Raw genomic sequence first — 14,911 nt, forward strand, 5'->3', positions numbered from 1 at the left:
GGCAGGGTTTTGGAGGAAATAAGCGCGGGAGGGGATATTTTAGTTTGTTGGTTTGTAACTCATTTATTCATTTATTTGATTCTTGTTAAAGCCGAATTGGCCATTGAATAAAGTTTTTATTAGAATTGTTGGATACCCTGTTGTACTTGTGATATGTTTACTCATAGAAGTCGAAGACATTATTGATCGACGACATAAAGGAATGCTGCATTCGAATGAGAAATATGTGTAAGAGTTTCTGAAATGTGCCTGAAAGGATGCGTATTTTTTTGAGATGGTTATGCTTGGTTGAATATTTTGTTAGGTTGATTGATCGACACATAAATGCCTGGATTTTTTTTGTTCACTTGCATGATTTTGGCCATAGGTTTCGTCCATGGCTGATTTGGATGAAGGAGATTTAATTTGATGCAGAATTTTCTAATTTTACGCGAAACATCAAGCGAAGGGAAATACCATTGTCCAACTAAGAAAGATAGCAATTTTCCCGTTTACTTCTATTCGTATATTTCCTCTGCATATGAGTAGAAAGATGCACTGTGGCTATTATATGTGGTACTAGATGGACGCAGCAATTTACACACAGATACCCATGAAAGAATAAAAATGGCTCCCTTAACTTTCAAGATATCAGAAAACACCCCATTAAGTATAGGGATTATCGCTAAAGCTTCCCTTTAACTTTCGGGTTTCATCTAAAAGTCCTTTTAACTTTGAGATTTTTATCAGAAAACCCACTAAATTTTTTGAATTTTTTGATAAAATCTCAAAGTTAAATGGCGGTTTTCTTTTTTTTTTTGACTGAAAATAGGGCCTTATACCCTATCATATATATTATATATATATCCACCAAGAAGGAAGCTATTACAAAAGATATCCATTTGTGATTTGGCCAATGACTCCGAGCTGGAGGAGTGAAACCAAATCACCAAAAGATGTCTCTGAGTGAAAATACAAACTTAAAGGGGGTTTCTCTGATATTTTGAAAGTTAAGGAGTGTTTTCCGTTAATAGTCCAAAGTTAAGGGTGTTTTATAACATTTAGCCCAATTTTCAGAGTAGACTGTAATACTATTAAGCATCAGGTCGACCATAATATATAATAACTTTCAAGGATCAGGACCGCTGGGATATATAGACTGGCACGCAGCGACTGAAGGGGGAACCTCGATCAATCTTTATTGCAGCCGGCACCCTTCTCCAGCTAGTTGTATATATAAATGATTCCTTCGCTGTTTAACATACCTTGATCACGTGGCATTTGACCTTCAATGCCTGCTGATGGTAGTCAAATTTCCACGGGCGCGCGGGTGAGTCTTCTGGCCTGTTTTATTCTGTAATTTAAAAGCAGTCTTTTTTTACCATACAAATTATTGACTTAATTTGTTACCATACAAATTATTGCAGCCTTTACGATGATAACGCTTTTGTAATTAAGAAATGTTAGAGGCACACCTCCGGTCACACTCCCCCACCTGCTAAGGTGTGCCTCATCGTGTGCCTCTAACACCGCTCTTTGTAATTATTAGATGTGATCATGAGGCAGCAACGATAACACATTAACTGCCTGAAAATATTCTTTTTTTTCTTCCTTTTTAGGACAAAAGCTAGCTATACAAGAGGGGGAGGTAGGGTGGGTGTAGTGGGTGGAAGGAACCCGATCAGTACAAACCATCTTTTATTGCCAATGACGCATTACACTTGAACAATAAGCAAGAACAAATGATTAGAAATTAAATGGACAAATTTTTAAAAACACTCAATTTTCAAATTTATATAGCAAAATCGATCCTTTCTGAAAAAATTTAGCAAAACCGACCATTTTCAGATGAAAAGGGTCGGTTTTGTTGAGGAAGTGTTTTTCGAACTGCACGGGAGCTAGCAGTCCCGTGCATTTCAAAACTATATGCTGAGTGCAGTTCGAAAAGAAAACGAAATGCACGGGACTGTTAGTCCCGTGCAGTTCAAAAAAAATTTCCGCAGCAAAACCGACCCTTTTCATCTTTGGTCGGTTTTGCTGATTTTTTTCAAAAAGGGTCGATTTTGGTATATAAATTTGAAAAATGGGTGTTTTCAAAAAATTGACCAAATTAAATCAATGAAGTACCAAGTAATTAAATCATGAAGTAACACAATGACAATAGCAACACATGAAATTAATGCTTAGATTTCTGTCATAATTTCATCCAAAATGCATGCATCCTTCTTTCGATCTCCTCCGGCTCTCTCTGATCTTTTCACTAGCTCTCCGAGTTGAGCCTCCCAATTAAGTTTCACTTGAAAAACCAGCCTGCACAAAAGAACGACTCGCATAATCCTTCATTCTCAATTCAGGATCATATTTTCTTCGGACGCTAGCGTTTGATAACGTCTCATGCATAATTAAGCTCTATAAACACCATAGTAATTAAGCTCCTCATTTTTCGATAGAGTGCAATTAAGCATCCGGATGATATTCAAGAGCCATATATATATGGTTCTATAGGCCCTTTTTAAAACATTTCTGCAAATTAAACTTGCATTCTCTGATTCAAGTGAGAGAACTCGACAGGAGTTACTCTTGCTCCTCATTAATTAATTAATTGTTGGATGTTGTTGATAGAGTTAGTAGAACTGAGTGAGGTAAGTACTGCAAGTATATAAAAGCAAATTAATTAATTAAGATGAGAGATTTGAATATTGAAGTGAGTACTCTAGGGTACGTTTGAAACGCGCTTACTTCTTAGATGACATCGAGGATGGGTGGATTGTGAAGGTCGACGTTGGTGTTAACAACGATATGTCACTTGTGCAGTGGCTTAATTATATATTGACCTGCATGTAGGCAAGTGTTCGCTTGCCGACTAGCTTATTATGCTATCCTGTTCTATTTCACATACAAATTATTAGTAACGTTAGGATCGAACCCAATCAAAACTAGCTCTAATTAATTAGAGGGAGCGAGTCCCAACTGTAGTACCAATTTGCTTCAAATTTAATTAAGTGCAAATTATTTGAGCGCGCTTAACCACGCTGACAACGAGCTTAACCGCGGGGTCTTAGTCCTCATCCTCATCTTAACTTATCACCCGCTTCTCTTTCCTTTTGTTGATTTCCGTATAATGATTCAATTAGCTTAGCTTAAGTTGACATTAAATTTATTTTAGAGGTCGTCTCGCGAGAGCACTTTTATTAGGTTGGTACAACTAATCTATTTTGCGGTCAGTTTGGGCTCTTGTTTGTATCAAGTGTTAGCTTACCGTAGCAAATAGTATTTAGATTTCCTTAATATTATATACTGCATAAAGTAACAAAGCGTCCTTTAGATTATTATTATTACTATTTTTCACATGAACATGAGCCAACAACCCAAACTTAGGAGATTAATTAACACGTAAGTCTAAGTTATCATCCTACTCTTAAATATTATCCTTTTGTTACTTTATGCCTAATGATTCAATTATCATAGCTAGTCAGGGCAATGGAGGTCGTTTCAAATGAGCACTCTTAAATATTAATTTTGGTTTTGTGCATTTAGGGTTAGTTCACTAAAATCTCTGATCATCTACATACTTTGGATTTCATTAGAGCCTAATATTCCATAAATTAATGTGATGCAGACATGCGAATATACACTTCTTCACATAAACTGGCTAGCTAGCGCCAAAAGCCCGAAGTATATATATTCACATGCACACCAACATATATAATCTCATATAAATATACGATTCTTTTGGGACTAGAAATTGAGGCTGTTGTAATAACGTGATTTTGTCTTTCTATCCTTTTTCTTTTCTTTAATAACCGAGTTCAGAATCGAGCTCAAAACTGTGGGAGTCATATTGAAACTTGACAACCGTCCGGATCATGATAATACATAGCTGTGTGTAAACATTGTGAATTACAGACGTTTTGATAAAATATGTGGAAACATGATAATACATAAATATTATAGAAAAGGGCAAATATGTGTGTGTATATATATATATCACCAAATATGCATTCCCATGACTGCACTTTTTGGCTTAATATCATTAATTCATAACTATCTCATGGTAAACTGAGTCTCAAAATTTTATAACGATTCAGATTCATACAAATCGAATAGAATTTAATGAAAACTAAAATCTTGAAAAAGATTTTTTTTTTTTTTTTTTTTGCAAGGGATTAAGAAATATATTATTGATAAAATATGTGGAAACATGATAATACATAAATATTATAGAAAAGGGCAAATATGTGTGTGTATATATATATATCACCAAATATGCATTCCCATGACTGCACTTTTTGGCTTAATATCATTAATTCATAACTATCTCATGGTAAACTGAGTCTCAAAATTTTATAACGATTCAGATTCATACAAATCGAATAGAATTTAATGAAAACTAAAATCTTGAAAAAGATTTTTTTTTTTTTTTTTTTTGCAAGGGATTAAGAAATATATTATGAAAGATAAGAATAGCAATTGTGTTTTATACGAGAGATTTTGTAATATATTTGGAACTGGGGTTTGAGAGGCATTCCAATTATACTTCTCAACATTGATTTGTTAAACTCCATTTCTTTATTATTCTATCAATATAAATGGTGTTTAACAAATGCAAATCTTTTCTTTTCTTTATTTTTTTTCCAATATGTTCTTTGTTTCTGTTTAGCTTATTAATTAATATATATGTTCCTAGGATTTCGCTCTGATGAGGCTTACAACTAAAACATTTTAATTAGTAATCTATGTAAACGCGGGTCAAGAATAGGAAGAAAGTTGGAATTTGATTTAAATTAATTTGTACAAATGGTTTTGCCGGCCATTAATTGCATGCATCTCAACAGCAACAGACAAGTTTTGATCAGAAACCCTTAAACAATACACATAATCTTTTTATAACTAAATAAACTATGTCATAATTGAGCATACATTAAGACAAATCAAATAAACGACAGGCTCAGCCAATTTGAGGTACGTGTAGGATTAGATAATCATTAGCTTTATTACTTTAGATAAGGTTAATTATGGTCTATATATGACTATATTTGTCCTTATTTGGTTGACTACATTTGTTTATCGAATAATTAGTGGATTAAATTAGAGTTTACATCGCCCATGGGAATGTGGAGACAGACTTGAAACGGATTTGTCACACCAAAAAAAAAGAAAACCTTGCATCCCACGCATAAACCAATTCAAAGCTCTTTAGCTAGTGCTATTGACTTTTATGAAATAGAGTTGATCAAATACTTAAACATGAGTTAGGAGCAAAGTTCTAATTAAATAGAAACAAGAACTAAAAACCCTTAATTAAGTAGGTACGCTAACAACCTAGGGTTGCTTCTGTTGGTCTTGAGAGTGGAGACCCAAACCTAGAATCAAAATCAACAATTGTACGAAAATTCAAGACAGGCCATGGGTGTGGTCTGCGCCACACCAGAGTGTGGCAGAATCTGCCTTGTCTGCCATGGGTGTGGTCTGCGTCACACCAGGGTGTGGCAGAATCTGCCCTATCTGTCATGGGTGTGGTCTACGCCACGCCAGGGTGTGGCAGAGTCTGCTATGTCTGCCATGGGTGTGGTCTACGCCACACCAGGGTGTGGCAGACTCGTTTTAGAATCCTAATATGTTTGGGATTGTGTTTTGTTATAAATAGAAATACGTCCCTTTAGGGTTTAAGAGAGAAAAAAGAGCACGAAAAAAGAGGGTTTTGAGGGCTCTTTGAGGTTAGAAATCTTAGAGAGAGAGAGACCAATTGCAAGCATTGTAATCTTCTTCAAGTAATCAAAGAATTGTGTGGTGTGGTTCCCGAGGATGTAGGCACGTTGCCGAACCTCATTAAATCTAGTGTGTTCTTTCTTGTTTACTTTCCTACAAGTTTTTATTATCGCTCTATTGACGAGAGTCGATAAGTTGATTTTGTCAGAGGTGTTTGATATTAACGTGACAAGATTTATGTTGCGATTGGAGCAACTTTGTGGACTTATTATCCTATTGACGAGGATTGATAAGTGGGTTTTGTCAGAGGTTTAGTGTTAACGTGACAGGATTTGTGTTCGATTGGAGCAACTTTGTGGACTTATCATCCCATTGATGAGGTCGTTAAATCTGGTGTGTTCTTTCTTGTTTACTTTCCTACAAGTTTTTATCTTTGATTTGTGGTGAATTTCTTTCTTGCTCAACTCTCAAACACAAGATCCGGAAGGGTACGGATTTGATTTGATTATTTCGAATCCCAACAACTGGTATCAGAGCTTCATTCAGCAATTTGTGTGAGAGTCATGGCAGAGAAAAACAAATCAAAGATTGAGAAGTTTGACGGTTCAGATTTTGCCTACTGGAAGTCACAGATGGAGGACTATCTGTACCAGAAGGACTTGTATCGCCCGTTGATGGGCAAGGAAAAGAAAAAGAAGAAGGAGGAGTCGGATGGTGATTGGGAGATATTGGATAAGAAGGCTCTAGGGCAAATCCGGTTGTCGCTCGCCAAATCAGTAGCCCATAATATTTTGAAGGAGAAGACGACGGTAGGACTTATGGAAGCGCTTGCGAAGATGTACGAGCAACCGTCGGCAGCAAACAAGGTGCATTTCGTCAAAACTCTTTTCAACCTCAAGATGGCAGAAGGACGGTCCTTTACTATGCACCTCAGCGAGTTCAACACGATTGTTGATCAGCTTATCTCCGTGGACATCACGTTTGATGACGAAGTGCAAGCCCTACTGATTCTATCGCAGTTGCCGGATAGTTGGGCAGGTTGTGTGACGACAATCAGCAATTCGACGGGAAAGGAGAAGTTAAAGCTGAGTGAGGTTGTTAGCATGATTCTATCCGAGCAGGTTAGAAGAAAATCATCCGAATCAGAAGGTTCAGGTTCATCTCTAAACTTCGAGCAGAGAGGTAGAAGCCAGAAGAAAGGAAACCAGAATAGGAATCGGTCGAAATCGGTAAAGAATAGGCCAAACTCGAAGGTTAGGCCTATCAAAAGGAAATGTTGGAACTGCGGCCAGGAGGGTCATATGTCTTCAGTCTGCAAAAGTCCAAAGAGGGATGCGGGTGAGAAGGAGGCTCATATCGTGCAGGATGCATTGATCCTTGCTATGGATAGCGACTCGGATTCTTGGGTCATTGATTCAGGAGCCTCTTTCCACGCCACTGCTAATAGGAAACTCTTTCAGAATTATGTAGCAGGGGACTTTGAAAAAATATATTTGGGGAATAACGAGCCCTGTAATATTATTGGAAAGGGTAAAGTGCAGATTCAGATGAAGGGCTCTAAGTGGACCTTGAAGAACGTGAAATACATACCGAAGCTAAAGAGGAATCTTGTTTCGGTGGGACAACTTGGAGAAGAAGGCTATGTTTCGACATTCACAGGGGATTCGTGGAGAATCTTCAACGGTACGATGATAGTTGCTCGAGGTAACAAGTTAGGAACTCTCTACCTCACCTTACATGCGAGTGATACTCTCGCAATTGTAGCTGGCAAAGAGAGTACAGATCTGTGGCATAACAGGCTAGGGCACATGAGCGAGAAGGGGATGAAGATTTTACATTCACAAGAAAAGCTAACCGGGATCGACGCCGTGAAAGTCGGGGTTTGTGAAGACTGCATCTTTGGGAAGAAGAAGAGGGTTAGTTTTCAGAAGGGTGGAATGCTACCTAAGGCTCAAAAACTAGAGTTGATTCATACAGATATATGGGGTCCAGCCAGTGTGTCTTCTTTTGGCGGTTTGAGATATTATGTCACCTTCATCGACGATCACTCGAGGAAGGTGTGGATCTACTTCATGAAGCACAAGTCAGAGGTGTTTGGAATCTTCAAGAAGTGGAAGGCCATGGTGGAGAATGAGACAGATCTAAAGGTGAAATGTCTGAGATCAGACAATGGTGGAGAATACGAGCTGGAGGAGTTCAAGAGGTTCTGTGCTACGAATGGTATTCTCTTAGAGATGACTACTCCAGGGACGCCGCAGCAGAACGACATTGCGGAGAGGATGAATAGGACCTTGACAGAGCGTGCCAGGAGCATGTGATTACATACAGGTCTGCCTAAGACATTTTGGGCGGATGCGGTGCATACGACAGCTTACCTTATTAATCACGGGCCATCAGTTCCATTGGATTTTGGGATTCCAGAGGAGGTTTGGAGTGGAAAGAAGATAAATTTCTCACACTTACGGGTATTTGGTTACGTGGCTTATGTTCATATCAGTGACTATGTCAGAGACAAGCTAGAAGCTAAGTCACAGAAGTGCACATTCATTGGATACGGTATTGATGAGTTTGAGTATCGTCTTTAGGATGAGAAGAATAGGAAGATCATCAGAAGCAGGGACGTGATATTCAATAAAGAGGTAATGTACAAGAATAGGGAAAATACCAAGGATAGCCAAAGCAATGGGAGCAGCACTACGGATACAGGTGGATCCGAGTACATAAATTTAGAGGAACTTCCAGATAGATGTGATGATGTTTGTTCTGATCAGAGAATGGAGAAGGCTCCAGGTGCAGAAGAAACTACCCAGGGCGTGGAGCTTAGGAGGTCATCCAGGGTACCCAAACCAAATCCCAGATATCTTTTATCTCTTGACTACCTATTGTTAACAGATAGCGGTGAGCCAGAGTGCTATGAAGAGGCAATGCAAGTGAGTGAATCTCAGCAGTGGGAGCATGCTATGCAGGAGGAGATGCAATGCAAGTGAGTGAATCTCAGCAGTGGGAGCATGCTATGCAGGAGGAGATGGATTCTCTACTCACTATTGAGACATGGGAGTTAGCCCAGCTACCTGCACAGAAGAAAACCTTACATAACAAATGGGTCTATCGGGTCAAGCAAGAGAGTGATGGAAGCAAGAGATTCAAGGCCAGATTAGTAGTGAAGGGGTTTCAACAGCGGGAAGGAGTGGACTACACGGAGATATTTTTTCCTGTTGTGAAACTCACAACCATCAGAGTGGTGTTGAGTTTGGTAGCTGCAGAAGACCTCTTTCTTGAGCAGTTAGATGTGAAGACTGCATTTCTTCATGATGACTTGGATGAAGAAATCTACATGAAGCAGCCTGTTGGCTTCATTGAAGAAAGAAAGGAAGAGATGGTGTGCAAGCTCAAGAAGAGCTTATATGGTTTGAAACAGGCTCCGAGACAGTGGTATAAGAAGTTTGATAACTTCATGCAGAACAATGGCTACAAAAGATGCAATTCGGATCATTGCTGTTATTTCAAAAGGTTCGAGTCCATCTTTATTATTTTGTTATTATATGTTGATGACATATTGGTAGCAGGACCATGTTTAGAGGAGATAAACAGTTTGAAGAAGCAGCTAGCAAAGGAGTTTGTAATGAATGATCTGGGTGCAGCGAAGCAGATTCTAGGGATGCGAATCAGTAGGGATGAAGCTGAAGGGACATTGAGATTGAGCCAAGCTGAATACATTGAGAAGATACTTCAGAGGTTCAACATGCATAATGCTAAAGTTGTTAGCACACCCCTTGGAAGTCAGTTCAAGCTATCTGAGGAACAATCGCCTAAGACAGATGCAGATAGAGAGCATATGAGCAGGGTGCCACATTCTTCGGCCATTGGGAGTCTCATGTACGCGATGGTTTACACGAGGTCGGACATCGCCCATGCAGTGGGAGTTATGAGCATATTTGCAAGCAATCAAAGGAAGCAATATTGGGAGGCCGTGAAGTGGATAATGCGGTACTTGAGAGGGACAACGAACAAGCCATTATGATCGTTCTCTGACTCATCGGAACTAGGAACTGATGATCTCCCTCTGCCGATCATGTTAGAAGTGACTCTAAGGTATTCATCCTCAGAAGTCTTCTTCTTGTGTGAACGCCGTCGTTGGTTGGGTAAAGCAACGTTCGTAAATTGGTTGAACACCAGCAGTTGGGCCGCATATGAGCAGCATTGGCATTCTGAGAGGACCGTAGGAATCAGTCGTCCACATTGAAATGAACGAATGACTTGTTGCATCGATCTCTCTCTCGATGTGAACTCTCTCGAATCTGTTATTTATTGTGATAGCCAGAGCGCTATACATCTTGCCAAGAATCCAGTATATCATGCCAGAACAAAGCACATTGACGTTAAATACCATTTTATACGCTCGCTAGTTGAAGACAAAAAGTTGTATTTGATAAAGATTTTGGGGAGTCAAAATCCGACGGACATATTAACGAAGACAGTCACCATTAAGAAATTGGAGTTGTGCGCAACTTCAGTTGGCCTTCACGAGTAGAAGACGAAGGCGGAGCCACACTACAAGGATCCGCGAGATCGCGGGAATATTGATGATTGAAGAATGGATTTTTTAAGTAGGAGAAGATGCTTGCGAAGAAGGCGGAGTTTGGGAGAGCTCATTGATGGTGGTTTGATCTCCAAGTGGAAGATTGTTGGTCTTGAGAGTGGAGACCCAAACCTAGAATCAAAATCAACAATTGTATAAAAATTCAAGACAGGCAATGGGTGTGGTCTGCGCCACTCCAGAGTGTGGTAGAATCTGTCCTGTCTGTCATGGGTGTGGTCTGCGCCACACCAGGGTGTGACAGAATCTGCCCTATCTGCCATGGGTGTGGTCTGCGCCACGCCAAGGTGTGGCAGAGTCTACCATGTCTGTCATGGGTGTGGTCTGCGCCACACCAGTGTGTGGAAGACTCGTTTTAGAATCCTAATCTGTTTGGAATTGTGTTTTGTTATAAATAGAAATTAACACGTCCCTTTAGGATTTAAGAGAGAAAAAAGAGCACGAAAAAAAGAGGGTTTTGAGGGCTGTTTGTGGAAAATTTGTAGTAAAAAGACAATGAAGGAAAATTGATTTGTATTCCTTTAATCTCAGTTCTTGTTGTAACGTTTAAAGTTGTAACAGATTTCGAAAGCAATGAAAACAGCGACTTTCACCGAAAACAGGCGTGTCTTTCGTATGGGATGACGCTTGTCAAAAGGCATTCGAGAGTATTAAGGAATATCTTTCAAAACCTCCTGTACTTGTTGCACCGAAATCGGGCAAACCGTTCTTGATTTATGTCAAGGCGACGAGCCACTCATTAAGTGCATTGCTTGCACAAGATGACGATAACGGTCACGAGCAGGCAGTGTATTATTTGAGCCGAACCATGGTAGGCGCAGAATCTCGATATCCCATGATTGAGAGAGAATGCCTCGCCTTGGTATTCGCCATTCAGAAGATGCGGCATTATCTGGTTGGACAGACTATTTACGTCATATCTAAAGTTAATCCGGTCCGAGTATTCATGACTCAACCGGCTTCCATGAGCTGGCGGTTAGCAAAATGGGCCTTACTCTTGTCCCAATACGACTTGCATTTCAAGCAACAGAAGTCGGTCAAAGGACAGGCCATATGCGATCTCCTTGCAGACAATCCAACGACGGATACCGCCGAAATATATGACGGCTTACCAGATGAAACCCATGAAGTCAACGCAACTTCACACCAACAAATATGGCGCTTATACTTCGATGGCGCTTCACGAGCAACTAATGTTGCAAGTGCTCCTGGAAGTTCTAAAATCTCCTCCGGAGTTGGAGTAGTTTTAGTTTCCCCAGGAAAACATGTGATGCCTCACGCCTACTCGCTAACCGAGCCGTGCTCGAATAATGTAGTGGAGTATAATGCCTTGATTATAGGACTCAGTTTTGCTAAAGAACTGGGGGTGGAGTATCTCGAAGCCTTCGGCGATTCTCAGCTAATAGTCAGGCAAGTCCAAGGAGAATATGAAGTTCGAAGCCAAGATCTCATTCCGTACCATAAGATGGCAGTGGAGATAGCGGAATCATTTGAAGGATTCTTTATCGAACATATTCCACGGCTACAGAATACCCATGCAGATGCATTGGCCGCATTAGCCGTATCACTGGCGCAACCTCCTGAGACCGAACAGTTTGTTACGGTAAGAACTCACCAACTCCTAGTGCCGCTTTACAATGAAGATGCTGAGGAAGAAGAGGTTCAAGAGGCGCACGCTACTCAAATCGGGTTCGAACCACGAGATTGGCGTTTCCCCATTTGGAGCTGCGTTCTGCGGCTGATTGTTGAAGCTGCGTTCAGCGGCTGGTTGGAGCTGCGTTTGGCAGCGCTTGGAGCTGCGTTGAGCTGCGGTTGGAGCTGCGTTGAGCAACGGTTGGAGCTGCGTTGAGCAACGGTTGGAGCTGCGTTGAGCTGCGATATGAGCTGCGTTGAGCTGCGTTCATGGCTATGAACGCGGCGCATACGAGATTGGCGTTTCCCCATCATCGACTACGTCTTGCATGGAATCTTACCAGAAGATATAAAGGAAAGATGTAGGCATCGAAAATTGCCTATAGGTCTCCACGAACGGTTCAGCGTTAAGGAGCGACGATGAACGTCACTATCCGAGCCACATGAGTCTAATTGACGTCGACGAACGACTGAAGCGAATGGTCGTCAGATTGTAACATTCAGCGATCTACGTGAAAGTCTTCAAATTGTAGCCTTCTGGAAGTCGTCAGATTGTAACTTCCATCATCGGTGTTTTGATGGGGATCAGCTATCTATTGTGATTTTTAGACAGCCTACAAGGGCTCTTTGAGGTTAGAAATCTTAGAGAGAGAGAGAGACCAATTGCAAGTATTGTAATCTTCTTCAAGTAATCAAAGAATTGTGTGGTGTGGCTCCCGAGGACGTAGGCACGTTGCCGAACCTCGTTAAATCTGGTGTGTTCTTTCTTATTTACTTTCCTACAAGTTTTTATCTTTGATTTATGGTGAATTTCTTTCTTGCTCAACTCTCAAACACAAGATCCGGAAGGGTACGGATTTGATTTGATTATTTCGAATCCCCAACAGGTTCTTCCTCCAAAGAATTTTCTATTTTTATAACTTTCATCGCTATCAAATGCAGCCACTAGTTATTTGAACAATGCAAGGTAAAAATTTATAATGACTAAGAATGAGTTATAGAATACATTTAAATAGGAAGTTAGAATAAATGTCTAACATTTTAAGGTTTATTGATTCTTAATGTGTGTTCAAAATCCATCTATTTTTTTTTTGGAGTTCCAATTTCTCCCCGGCATGTGACTTTCAAACGGTAATAGGCAACCTTGATCGATCTGAGGACTTTAATAATAAAATCTTCTATATGCGAGTGATCAATACAATAGTTCATTGCTTATACTAAGACAAAGTAAACAACAAGGCTCGGTCGGCTAAGGCTTGAAATATTTATATGAATTAATTAAGAATAGTCATTAGATTGATTAGTTCTGATGAAGGTTAGTTATGGTCTATGACAATACTTGTCTTTAATTATTTGGATGTTACTAGCTAGATTTGTCATAAATAGGTATGTAGTAGATTAATAACATGTAGAAAATTCTAACTCAATCAATGCAAAACTTAGAGATAGATGTAAAATTATATTCATGAATGACAAAAAAAAGGTAGAAAATTTACAATTAACCCACAGAATAAACCAATTCAAAGGTCGTTCACGGTGGGAACTGCCAAAACCATCTTAGAGAAATCTAGTGGCTCAATATTTAAACAAGAGCTAATTATATATTAACAAAATCTCAATACAAACAAGAACCAAAACCCTAAACTAAGCAATAGCAAGCTTCTTTGTTCCTTAATTCATATTTAAGAATTTTCTATTTGAAACTTTCATCACTCTCCCAAATGCATGCATTGACTAGTTATTAGATATAACATATATAGGTGTATCAACTTAGAACTAAACCCTGGGGAAAAGTTGAATTTAAGGCTTCTATAAATTGATATCCCCTACTACCCACCAAAACCCCTCTTCCACTTAGTCTAAAACTTCAAAAAAAAAAAAAAAAAAACATTTTCATTCTTCCTCCTATGAATCTCTCATTGTCCTTTAGAAGCCAAAACTCATTATACACACCAAAACCCAATTCCAACTTCACATGTAAAGCATTAACCCTGGTGAGCATGAAGAAGGAAGAAAACTTTTATGAAATTCTTTCACTCAAATCAGAACGTGTTGGTGCCGATGCAATCAAGAGAGCCTATCGGAGCATGGCTCTTCAATACCATCCTGATGTTTGTCCTCCATCAAAGAGAGAGGAGCATACGAAGATGTTCATTGAGCTTCAGAGGGCCTACAAGACTCTTTCGGATCCTATTACGCGTCGGCGGTATGATTGTCACTTGGCACTGGGTGAACTAGGAGATGAGGAGACGGAGGAAACAACTAGGTTTTCAAAAGATGTATGGATGAATCAACTCAGTGAGTTAAGGGTTAGGTCTTGCATGCGTATGATGAAGAAGAAACGAGGTTGTGGGAGAGGATGCTAGTGCATGCTTTTATGTTTATTTCTTAATTTTGTTCTTTGTTTATGGGAAAGTAAAGTACTGATGCATGTGTAGATTTTGTACACCTCAAATTAATTAATAAGATTGTTGAATTAATTGTGAAGTGTTTATGGGAAAGTAGAAATTAGTTAGAATAGTGATGTGTTGTTGGTAGATTGTATTCCCTCAAAATAAGATTAATATGGAATTGTGAAGAGGTGAGGAGCGTAATGTTTGATGCACAGGAGTAGAAAAGATGGAGAGGACTAATGTACATGAGAAATTATTTCGTTATAAGGTTTGAATAATTAAAAAAATCTTTGACGCATGATACCAGTACCGACCTTAGCTCAGTTGGTAGAGCGGAGGACTGTAGTTTGCGCAGATAAATCCTTAGGTCGCTGGTTCGAATCCGGCAGGTCGGACTTTTTTTCCAATTTCTCTTCTCTTCTTCTCGCGGAAGGAAGTCCGAATCCTCTTCTCTAGGTTGTCTCTTTTTCGTTCACAATATTTTGCTTGATTCTGCAGAGTTAATAAGATTCTACTACTGTTTCTATTAAAAAAAACCAGTATTCCCATATATCAGCCATTTTTTATTATAATTTATTTATTTATTTATTATTTTCTAGTC

The 14,911-nt window shown here is 39.4% G+C and overlaps 1 non-coding gene across 1 annotated transcript; it reads left to right on the forward strand.

The window, feature by feature from the left end:
• On the forward strand, window positions 14,620-14,705 carry TRNAY-GUA. The gene is given in 2 exon segments: window positions 14,620-14,656; window positions 14,670-14,705. It is a non-coding gene; the product is annotated as a tRNA-Tyr (tRNA).

This window comes from Asparagus officinalis, chromosome 3 (genome assembly GCF_001876935.1).
Source record: "Asparagus officinalis chromosome 3, Aspof.V1, whole genome shotgun sequence".
NCBI lineage: Eukaryota > Viridiplantae > Streptophyta > Magnoliopsida > Asparagales > Asparagaceae > Asparagus > Asparagus officinalis.